Genomic DNA, 12,769 nt, shown 5'->3' with positions numbered 1-12,769 from the left:
TGGCCATGTGCGTAGGATGGAGATCACTGAAGATGGTGGAGAAGGCCTGGAGGAAGGATCCCCAACACTGTCAACATCACATCATCTGGCTCCAGCAGGGGAGAGAACCAGTCCAAGACTTCTCCTGTCAGCAGGCTGATTACCTTGTTAGCCTGGTCGGGGGGTTAGGTCCAGGGTTCGGAGCATAAAGACAGGTGACTCTGCCACCATTCCATTTTTGCCAACTACAAGTTTCATACCTAGTTCCATCCTGCACTGATGACAGCCTCCCAAAACCCTGCAGCTACTGATATGGTCCAATGACTTCACCACATTCAGAAGCAGCTGAAGGGTCAACTCAACAAAACGAAGGAAGTCTATAAGAAGCATGTGGACTGTCAGAAAAAGAAAAGCACAACTGGACAAAAGGTGTTCTATCCTCCAACCACTCCATATGGGCAGGCTGTCTCACAAGGTGGATCACCAATATCATGGGCCATATCAGATCTGCTAGTGGATTAACCATGTAGCCTTTAAACTTCAGCTACCTAAGTCCCTTAAAATACATCCTGTTTTTCACATCTCGCTCCTGAACCTGCACACAGAGAACCTGTTATCTGGTCATGTATAGCCACCACCTCTGCCTCTTAAGGTCCTGGGTCATGAAGAGTATGTTGTCAATGCCATTCCGGGCTCCAAACTCAGACAAGGCAAGTTGTGGTACTTGGTGGACTGGGAGGAATACAGCCCTGAAGAGTGTTTGCCAGTCACATTCATGCCCCATAACTGTTGGAGGCCTTTCACAGGACCCATCCTGATAAGCCTGATCAGGCAACATTTGAGGGCGGGCAGTGGTATGAGGCTCTGTGGGGCTAGAACCTGGATGAGCTGGTCACTGAGTGCTGCATCCACACCACCACCCAATGGCTCTGACAGAGCACTGTTTTTATAAGACTGTGAGCCTTATGGGATCAAGCGCCATTGGATGTTCTGTCCATGGAGGTCCTGACTGGCAGAACCTACTCTGTTCCTTGATTGGCCCAGGCACACTATTCAAGGCCTAGGGGAAACACCTGTAGTCTGTCTGTGCAACTAGGTGGCTTGCTGCTGCACACAGACCTTGCTGCGCACTCCTGATATCTTGCCTTGCTCCTGATTTCTGGCCCCAGCCCTGCTCCTGATACATAGCCTTACTTCTGTTTCATGGTTCCCTGCTCCAGTCCTGACACCTCTCCCTGACTCTGGTCTATTAAACCTACTATGGTTGACTCCCTTGACACTGAACTGATGCAGCTCATCATCTTCGACTTCAGCCTGACTCTATAGCATCACACTAGTACAGACTGGTGCTTCCGGCTTTGACCCTCTAGACTGAACTCAGACCATGTCCCCTTTAGCCCAAGTATTTTAGCATGCTAGCTTGACCAGAGCTACCCACCACTGAGAAGCACACTCCCAGCTGCAGGATAGACATACCCTCAGAGAGTGCTCTTTCATAGCTCTCTGGTAAGATTGGAACTGAGGTAGAAAGATCCACCTTAGGTTACCTGACCCCCTGCAAATCCAACAATGCTAACTTAAGATGACCACTTCCTCCCTTCACGACGACGTGTAGAGGGGACATTTACCTTTCTTAAAATATGTATATCCCCTCTCTGCCCCCAGAATGCCCCAAACACCCTTTCTTCCACCATCTCTGGTGGAGGGGCCAGATTTACACCAGCAGAAAGTTCCTCTGTGCAGGGGGACTTCTCCACCAGCTGCCTCCAGTTGCTTTAAGGCCTTTTTGCACCACAAATTGTCCTCAGAGAACTCGGAGAGTCTTGCTCTTGGATTTATGCACCAGAAGTCAGAGCTTTTTTTCCTTTCTGGCACTTGGAAGAAAGGCTTACTAACTTACAGTACGCAGAACAATATGAAATACAGGATCTCAGAAAGAAACCTATCAAACAAGGAACAAAGTCTCATCCAAATAAATAAAATTCATTGTTTGACCTATGGCCTCCCAGCAGGTAAGTGTTCAGAAGCTTCTATACTTATGTGAAAAGCACATAAAAAGCCAGACGTTCTCATTTGAGCACTTTAAGAAACACGGAGGGGAAGGGGTTGTTTCAGGCAGGATGGTATCTCAGTTTTAATTGAAACTGTAGTTGACATCCCAAAGGCCTGATCTGGAATATAGAACCACATGAGGAAACTTCAGTTTAATAACCGTAGCATCCTGTTTTTAGTCCTGCCATTGGACTATTTGTATGATGTTCACTGAGCCTTCATAATTGTATTTTAAAGTAAAATCTCTCAATTATTTCAGTGCCATTCCTTAACATGTCTGGAAATCTCTTTGCAGTGGGCATACCATATTGTTATTGAATTGAATTATGCTCACTTGAGCAATTCTATTGCCAGTTCCAGACATGAGGAAATAATTCAGAGGTCTACACCGATGGACTTAAAAAAAGTTTGGGGGGCAAATCTAAAATAATTATTCACACCTTCAAAGTGTCTAGCTTCATAAAACAAATGAAAGTTTCGAATTTTGTTTTTGCTTTACCTGTAGGAATATTAATGTGAATTAAGCAAACTGTTGTTTTTTTCCCCTGAACATGTTTTCTCTCTAAAAAACACATTACATAGGGGTATTGAACTTTTATCGAGATAAATGTCTGAGATCAATTATCAGTTGATAGTTTTAAACTGGTGGCTTTGTTCTTTTTTTATTCCACTTGGATTTTTTGTTATCGTTTTAAAGAAGCACACAGTTTCAATACATGAAATAGAGTTCTTTTAACCTACTGAACCCACATTGTATATTATGCCTATTATCCACAGAGTAATGATTTTCTTCAGACCAATTTCTTTTGAAGTTTAAATGTATTGTTTTGGTAAAGAACCTCTTAAAGTACTTAGGAAGATTTTTGGAAGTTTTTTAACTTTGACATATTCAAAATGAAAATTAAAGCCGTTTCTGTAAGTGTGCCCTTTTTGAGATGCTTTCCACTGAGACTTCATACATAAGTACCCACACTGTTATCTTGCACCATCTAGTGGCAAAAGTTGAACAGACAGAAAAGGCAACAACATAGGCTGATAGATCTTTAAGACAGGCTATCATGTTATTGCTAATGGAGGGTGTCTGATATACACCCAGGCGAGTAGTATAGCTTTCAAAGTTGAGTGGCAGGTCTACAGTAGTCCCATTTGAAATTCTAACTAAATAAAGGATGGGTTAAAACTAAACTACACCTATATCCACGAAAACCTTTTTGTCAGCCCAAACTTTGCCCCTTGTGCAAAATATCTTTGGGTCTTCCTGGCATCGTGTGCCTTGTATGTCTGTCAAATCAGTCCTACCAGTCACAGAGTAAGACCCCACTGTTTGAGTACAGATAAAATTGATCCCTTGTTGGTTGGAATACTAGGAACATGTAGTTAGCAAAATCTCCAAGGATCTTCTTTTCAAGCAAATGTCTTTACTTTTGTCTGTGGTATCACAGTTGTTTGCCATGGAAATGTTACTGTGTCAGAAGCAAGATTATTTATTGCAGTTAAAGAAGAAATAGGAGCCAGGGAACTTATTAGGAAACCAGGATTCTGGTTTTTTTACATTTATTTATTTAGATTTTTAAAATACATCTCTAGGTGCCCATGCAGCATGCTCGGCACCTAGCTCATAGACTGAAAATTACAGTGTAAATCTAGATAAAGGGCTGTCCATAACTATATCCACTTCAAACTACACGGCCCTGAACAGAGAAGGGGAAAAGTTGGGCTTTTCAGCATGCCGGGATGGTTAACAAATCCAGGCTCTGGTGCACCAAGTGCAGGAGTGAGTTCCAAATTCAAGGAATCCTCACAAAGGATGCCCTGCCAATTGCTATTCAGGGAGCTCTAGCACAAGTGTTTTGATTGATCTCAACTATCTTGTAGTAAAGATTAGGGAAGAGGAGAGCTAATAGAAAAAGTGATACACAAATGGAATAGTAGCTAAAGATTTGTTTACGTACAGAATTTGAAAAAGTCATGAGACATCTATTGGTCTTTATTAAAACGAACAAAGCACCTTTGCAAGATGGGTGCAAACAAACACACATTTAATATGGCCAAATGCAATGTAAGCTATACTTTCAAGATTAGGAATTGTATTCTATAAAGCAGTGACTCTGAGAAGGACTCTGAAACCTAGCGAGGGGAGTGGGTCTCAGAGCTCAGGCCCCAACCCAAGCAGGAATGGTTACACTGCTATTTTTAGTTCCATAGCACGAGCCTGAGTCAGTTGACCCAGGCTCTGAGAGTTGTTTTCTTGCAGGGTAGATATACCCTAAAAGAGCTCAATCTACTTAGTTTATTAGACAGAAGGTTGAGACGTGACTTGATAACAGTCTGTAGGTTCCCACATAGAGAGACAGTATCTAACGAGGGCCCTCTTTAGATTAGCAGCTGAAGATATAATCAAATGGCTTGTAGCTGAATTCAACAAAATTAAAATTGGAAATAAGACACCCATTGTTAACGGTGAGGGTAATTAACCTTGGCACAGATTACCAAAGTATGTGGTAAATACTTCATCAATATGTGAAGTCTTTAAATCAAGATTGTCTCTTTCTAAAAACTATGTTCTAATTCAACTATAAATGTATTGGGCTAGATGCTGGAATAACTGGGTTGAATTCTGTGGCATATGTTGTTCGGGAGGTCAGACTATCAGACCATAATGATCCCTTCTGGCCTTAAAAATCTATGAATCAATAAAAATAATGCTGCTAAAGCTATACAGATTATCATATTAGCACTCTTCATTGTGTGTAGTACTAGAACATCTTATAGCATGAGATAGTATATTACATAAAGAAGCCATTTTTATTAACTCTTTGGACCTATGTGTCCAAAGCTGTGACCACTAGCACCAGTTCAAAATGCAGTGGAGGGTAGTGTCTGGAAAATATTTGTGTACCAGAAGGGAATTTACCTATCAAATCAAACACTTTTAAAATGGTTAGGGAATGTTTACACTGCAAGTGAAGGTTCAATTATAGCACAGGTAGGCATACTTATATTAGCTTTAATCTAGCTAGCACAGGTAACAATAATACTGTACATCATGGGGTAGTACAGGCTAAAGACCATGGTACAAGTCTCGTGTGGGGACACTGGATATGTACTCTTGTTGCTAGCCTGTGCTGAAACCCATGCCACTAAGCCTTCACTGTTGTTACCTGTGTTAACTAAATTAAAGCATAGGTGTGTCTACCACTGCTGCAATCACACCTTTATTTGTAGCATAGACATAACCTTAGGCTACATCTTCTCTTAGAAGCGTAGATGGGGGGGAGGGAGGTTCCCAGCTCACATGTATGTATCCACACTAGCTCTGCTTGAGCTAGAGTTCTAAAAATAGCAGGGTAGCTATGGTAGCATGGGCAGCAGCTTGGGCTAGCTACCCTAAGTACGTTCCTACATGGACCCCCAGGTATGTACTCGGCAGCTAGCCTGAGCCACTGCCCATGTTACTGCAGCTACACTGCTATTTTTAGCATGCTAACTTGAGCAGAGCTAGCGCAGGTATGTCTGTGTGAGTTGGGAATTGCACCTTCCAGCTCCAAGTGTAGATCTAGTCTTAGGGTAGGTATGTCTACACTGGAACTGCAGGTATAACTTCATGCTCAGGTAGTCATAGAATCGTAGGACTGGAAGGGACCTCGAGAGGTCATCTAGTCCAGCCCCTGCATATCCAGACTAGCTCTGATTGACTTAGCATGCTAAAAATAACAGTGTGGTTGCGTCTGCACAGGCAGCAGGACAGACTAGCCACCCGAATACATGCTTAGGGTCTCATATGAGATTATAAACGAGGTGGCTAGCCTGTCCTGCTGCCTGTGCCACCACAGCTACATTGCTATTTTTAGCGCAGTCAATCAGAGCTAGTGTGTGTATGTGTATCCAAGCTGGAAATTACATCAGCCCCAATGTAGGAATAACCTTAGAGTCAGATAGTTTCTAAAAGCATCCCCAACCCTAACAATCACCACTGTTTGGTTGCTCGTTCAGCAAAATTATTCTCCTTTCGTGAAGGATAATATTAAAAGATTAATGGCCTTACTTCAATCCTGCTGTATTTGGAATATTTCAGCATCCATACTGGAACCCATTTTATATCTTACTGATAATATAGTATATCCATTTGCAAATCAATAGTTTTGCATGCCAAAGTAGTTTGATAAGCTTATTTATTTGTAGGATTTTTTAGTACAGTAACAAAACCTTCAAGTACTGTCCCTGTGGGTTCTCCACTTCAGGTGTCGGTGCATCCTAGCACTGTTGATTGGAGATTTTCGGTAGCAGTATCTGGTCGGGCGTGTGCATACGCAGTAGCAGTCTCACAGCACCGCTGTTACCTCATCGAGCACGTGAATGCCCCCGACCCCTTCAGTTCCTTCTCAACTGTCCTCGGCTTGAGACGGAGTCCATTAGCGGTGTCACTGTAAACCTTCCAATAAGATTAGATTAAGTTAGCTTAGTTTTTACCCTTGTTTATTAACAATCTGTTAGTTACTTAGTATAGTTAGAGTTAATTAAATCTAGTTAGATAGGGATTAAAAAACAAACTTTCATTTCCCGTCCCCCAATTTTCACCGGGGGCGTCTCAAATATGCCTGGCTCCCCAGGCTTTAAAAAATGCACTTCATGTAAGGACACGATGCCAATCTCCAATTGTCACTCCCTTTGTGTCCGATACTTAGGTGAGTCACACATACCACAGAAGTGTGCTCACTGTAACAATCTTAAAGCTAGAGCAAGGAGAGATAGGGATCTTTGCCTTAAACTTATTCTAATGGAGAAAGCCTTCACTCCAACATCAGACCCCGGACAAACTGCGACAAGGGACTCCCCGGACACATCCTCCATGGACAGACTAAATGCCAACACCTCTATAAAATCGAGGAAAAGGGCCATGTCTCCACCGAGCCGAGAACAGTTATAAAAGAAACGGTCTCTGGTGAGATCTCTGCCCGCGGTGCCGACCTCCTCCAGAGTAAGCACTTTTGATGCACTGGGCTGCTCCAGGACCTCTGCTTGCAGGATAAAAGAGTTGAGTAGCAGGCACAAAGCAGCATCCTCCTCCATAGCACCAACTACCCCTGCAAAGGGCACAGTACCACAACCTTAACCACCTGTGATGGCGTCCCCTCTGGCACTGAGCTCATTGGCACCAACTGCAAAACCTCCGAGACCTGCATCCGCAGCACCTAAGGCTACACACACAAAGTCTGCATCAGTTTCGCTTCCACGTAAAGAGGTGGCACAGAAGGATACAGCATTGTATACGTCGGCACCGATTCCCCTTATGCACTCACCAAACATGCAAGTGTCCTCTGCACCCGGATCTCCACTGCTTGGCATTGTCTGCTCTCTGGTACTGATGGCACCTGAATTTCCTATTGTTCAACTTTTTTTTCGAGGAGGATGATACACAGGAGGCAGTTTTCTCTTCTGGACACTCCTCCCCAGCAGGCACTGAACCTCATTATAGACCATGGGAACAGAATACCAGGGATCTGCTCCCATGGCTCGTAACCCATGGATGTGCCTTCCCATGCCATTTCCCATTCAATTGCTGCAATGGGACCCATGGGCAGCCTACAGGTCTCAATTCCACAGACCATCTACTTCTCAGAGGAAACCCATACGCTCTGCAACGACATCAGTACCCAAACCTTCTGAGGTAACAGAGGAGAGGGAAGAAGACCACAGAACGAGAGACATCCCCAGCTCACAATTCCTCTTCTTCCCCTGATGAAGCAGTTATGCCCCCGCCTCCCACTACTACAGATGACTTAAAGCACTTTCAGAGCTATTCCGACAGGTGGCACAGAGTCAGAACATTCCTCTTGAGGAGATACCAGGGACACAACACCAACTCCTCAAGATCTTACACATTTCTTCCATGACGAAGATAGCATTGCCCATAAATGACGCTTTGATGGAACCTGCAGAAACAGTGTGACAAACACGTGCCACACTTCCCCCTCCCCTCCCCCCCAAACAATAAGCATACGGACAGGAAATACCAAGTGGCAAATAGAGATATGGATTTCCTCTTCGCACACATACAACCTAACACCTTAGTAGTGGAGGCAGTTAACCAATGGGGCAAACAATCTCAATTCAAATCCACGCCCCTAGAGAAGGACTGGATGAGATTAAACCTCTTGGAGCGCAAAGAGGTTTAATCTTCATCAACTCTTCCATTTCACACGGCCAATTACACAGAGTTACTTGCCAGCTATGACCACGACAATTATACCAAATTGAATGATTTCGTCCAGGATATTCCAGAGGGAAAAAAAGAACACTTCCAAGGCTATCATCACCAAGGGCCAACTTATTGCTAGAACAGAGCTGCAGGCATCCCTTGACGTGGCAGACACAACAGCATTCACGACGGTGACAGCCATAGTTGCATGCAGGGCATCATGGTTGCACTCATTGGGTATCCCAAGGGAACTTTAGAACAAGGTAGAAGACCTTCCCTTCAATAGGGAAAAGCTCTTCTCTGCTAAGACGGATGAGGTCCTCCATTCCATGAAAGACTGTAGAGCGACACTGTGGACCCTTGGGATCTACACGCTCCCTAACAGGCTTTACAACCGTAACAGGGACAACACATCGCAGTGCCAATAGAGACCATATGACAATCAGAGACAAAGGCACAGACCACAGAAACATCACCCTAACCAATCTCAGGCTGCGACATCCCAAGCGCCACCAAACAAGATGCGATTTTGAAACGTTGGTCAAGGGTCTGACTGACTTTCCCCGACCACCAGCGTCATCGGCTTTGACCATTTTACCAAACGTAAGCCTCTATCACCATGGACCATTGGGTTTTAGAGATCATTCGAACAAGTTATACCATCCCCTTTACCTCCGTCCCACCTACCCACCTCCCTTCCCTGTCCCTCTTCAGGGACCCTTTTCACTAGCATCTATTGAGACAAGAAGTACATCATCTACAATTAGGGGCCATGGAACAAGTTCCACCACAGCACAGAAGGAAGAGATTTTATTCCCATTACTTCCTGACCCAAAAGAAAAATGGGGGTGGAGACCCATACTAGATCTCAGAAAACTCAACAAATTTGTCTGTACCCACAGATTCAAAATGATCACACTGAACTTGATCATTCCTGTGCTGGAAGAAGGGGACTGGTTCTCAGCCCTTGACCTACAAGATGCGTATTTCCACATTACCATCCATCCCCCTCACAGATGATTCCTACGATTCACAGTGGGACAAAACCTCTGCCATTCAGACTGTCAAAGGCTCCACAAGTGTTTACCAAAATCCTAGCGGTGGTAGATGCTCATTTGTGAGACAGAGAATATTGATATTCCCATACTTAGACGATTGCCTGCTAAAAGGCACCATACTGACAGAGGCATTACGAATTACCGTATATACTCGTTCATTAGCCCGTTCGTTTATAAGCTGACCCCCCACCCCCAAATGGATAGGTAAAAATAGCAAAAACTGTATGACCCTTTCATAAGCCGACCCTATATTTCAGGGGTTGGAAAACTTTGGCTCCTGGCCCATCAGGGTAAGCTGCTGGCAGGTCGGAACGTTTTGTTTACTTGGTGTGTCTGCAGGCATGGAGCCCCTCCAGGTAAACAAAACAACAATGTATTAGAATTCAATTCAATGATTTCATAAAGTTTAAACTCATTATAAGCCGACCCCTGCTCTTTGATGCGTCACGTTTTTATCAAAAATATTCGGTTTATGAACGAGTATATACGGTACTCGACAAACCATCTCTCTCTTTCACTCCCTGGGGCTACAAATCAACGAAAAGAAATCTCCCTTAACTCCTGTACAACAATTAGACTTCATAGGAGCGCACCTGGACTCAGTGGAGGCCAAAGCATCAATGCCGATGCCCCGATTCATAGCAATGACCTCCCTCATATCGGTGGTCTCAGGCAGCCCATGGGTGTCTGCATGCACCTGCCTACAACTTTTAGGACATAAGGCAGTCACCACTTGCGTTGTAAAATACGCCAGGCTACACATGTGCTGCCTTGAAGGATGGCTGAGCTCAGTGTATATCCCACAAAAGCACAGCCTAAACAAAAGACTCACACCGACCCCCGAGGTTCTACATTCACTACGATGGTGGACAAACCCAATAAATGTTTGCTTAGGCATCCCGTTTCAGCAGGATCCGCCATCCATACAATTCACAACAGATACCTCACTGATCAGATGGAGAGCTCACCTAAACAAGTATACCATCCAAGGCACGTGGTCCCCCACGGAAACACATTTACAGATAAATCTGCTCAAATTACATGCGGTCTGCAACGCATGCCTACATTTCCTCCCTCTTATACAAGACAAAACGATAAGGTTCCTGACGGACAACATTGCGTATACGTTCTATATAAACCACCTGGGTGAAGCACATTCCCACTCCTTATGCACAGAGACCTTAAAACTATGGAACTGGTGCATAAAACACATCACTATTACAGCAGCATACCTCCCGGGTTGGCTGAACATAATGGGGACACATTAAGCAGACAGTTTTTCTAAGAACACGAATGGGAACAGAACGACGAAATAACACATCATATTTTTCACAGGTGGGGATCCCCATATATAGACCTATTCGTGACGCCAGCAAACAAGAAATGCCCGAAGTTTTGCTCGTGAGCACGATCCCTAGGGGATGCTTCAAATGGAACGCTTCTTTCCTATACGCATTCCCACCGATACCGCTAATCTCCAGAGTAATACACAAAATATGAACCGACAGGGCCAAAATAATACTCATAGTACTGACATGGCCCAGATAGACTTGGTTTCCTTACCTGACACGCATGGCGAGCTGTACATCATTCACTCTCCCTTGCCTATGGAATCTTCTCTCGGAGGAGGACAGTCAAGTCCTCTATCTGGACCCGGCAAAACTTCACCTGAAGGCGTGGCTCCTTTATGGCTCCACCACGATGAACTAACCTGTTCAGAACAAATAAAACAAGTGTTGTTAAACAGCAGGAAACACAACATGCGTGCTGCTTCCCTCCAAAAATGGAAAAGTGTCTTCCTATGGTACCAGAACATACAAATATCTGCAAGCCAGGCACCACTTCCACTAATCCTGGAATATTTATTATCCTTAAAGAACTCAGGGCTTGTTATGAGCTCGCTTAGAGTTCATCTCACTGCCATCACGGCCTTCCATCAACAGGTAGACGGCACCTCAATGTTCACTCACCCGATTACTAAGCCATTTCTAATGGGCATGCAGAACATGTACCCAGACATCCGAGAACCTACGCCAGCATGGGACTTAAATCTCGTTCTCAAAAGTCGAACTATTAGCCACATGCTCATTACTTCACTTATCTATGAAAGTGGCATTCCCGGTTGCCAGTACATCAGCACGAAGAGTCAAAAAGATAGGGGCTCTCATGGCTCACCTCCCATACACAATATTCTTCAAGGATAAAGTAACACTTAGAACACATCCTAAGTTTATGCCCAAAGTATCGTCTTCGTTCCACCTCAACCAATCAATTCACTTAGCTACATTTCATCCAAAACCACATACTAACGCTCAAGAGACAGTCCTGTACACATTAGATGTTTGCTGTGCCTTGGCCTTTTATCTGGACAGAACAAAGCCCTCCCGAAAATCTCCTAGACTTTTTGTGTTGACATCAGAACGATCAAAGGGCTCTGCCATATCTATGCAAAGTTTATCTAAATGAATATCCAACTATATCTATATGTGCTATTCACTACACAACACGGAAGTCCTTCCGGGCATCAGAGCCCACTCGACAAGAGCTTTATCTACCTCCATAGCATTCCTCCACAATGTGCCCATTCTAGACATCTGCAGGGCAGCCACCTGCGCCTCCGAACACACATTCACGAACCACTACGCAATTACTCTCGGTTCAAGCTCAGACACAAGACTAGGCCTCACTGTACTAGCCTCAGCAACGAACTCAACTACAAAGTCCCTTCTGTCCTCATGAAAGCACTGTTCTACATTCACCTGAAGTGGAGCACCCACAGGAACAGCACTCAAAGAAGAAGAGATTACTCACCTTGTGCAGTAACTGAGGTTCTTCGAGATGTGTCCCCTTGTGGGTGCTCCACTACTCACCCTTCTCCCCTCTACTTCAGAGTACAAGCTAAACACTCCATGGTAGAGAAGGAACTGAAGGGGTTGGGGCGTGCGCGTGCTAGATGAGGCACCAGTAGTGCCACAAGACTGCTACTGCGCACCCCCAACCAGACACTGCTACCGAAAATCTCCAATCAACGGCGCCAGGACGCACTTCACACCACAAGGGGAAACCTCTCGAAGAACCTCATTAATCGCACAAGGTGAGTAACCTTCTCTTTTCAATATGATGAAAAATTATGGGCCTGTTTTTTTAGAGATGCGGAGCATCCACAACTCCCATTCACTTAGGTTGGAATTGTGGATGCTCAGCATCTCTGAAAAATCAGGCCCATAATTTTTCATCACTTCACAATTTTGATATAAGCCTGATGTAGAGAAATGTTGAGCACCCACAACTCCCATTCACTTAGGTTAGAGTTGTGGGTGCTCAACATCTCTCTAAATCAGGCCTATATCAAAATCGTTACTTTTGGCCAGCAGGAATTGGGATTTCCTTATTGTAATGTGATGTTGCAGAATGCACTAGTACCAGTGTTCTCTTTACCAAACAGTTAAGCTAGAACAGCACAGTCCAGCCAAACTGAGCC

General features: G+C 44.3%; 1 protein-coding gene across 1 annotated transcript in view; it reads left to right on the top strand.

Moving 5' to 3' along the window:
* Window positions 1–12,769, top strand: part of UBE3C (ubiquitin protein ligase E3C) — a 178,164-nt gene that overhangs the window by 146,636 nt on the left and 18,759 nt on the right. The gene's annotated exons all lie outside the window — the stretch shown is intronic.

This window comes from Malaclemys terrapin, chromosome 2 (assembly GCF_027887155.1).
Source record: "Malaclemys terrapin pileata isolate rMalTer1 chromosome 2, rMalTer1.hap1, whole genome shotgun sequence".
In the NCBI taxonomy this organism is placed as follows: Eukaryota; Metazoa; Chordata; order Testudines; family Emydidae; genus Malaclemys; species Malaclemys terrapin.
This window is presented reverse-complemented; position numbering and strand designations above follow the sequence as displayed.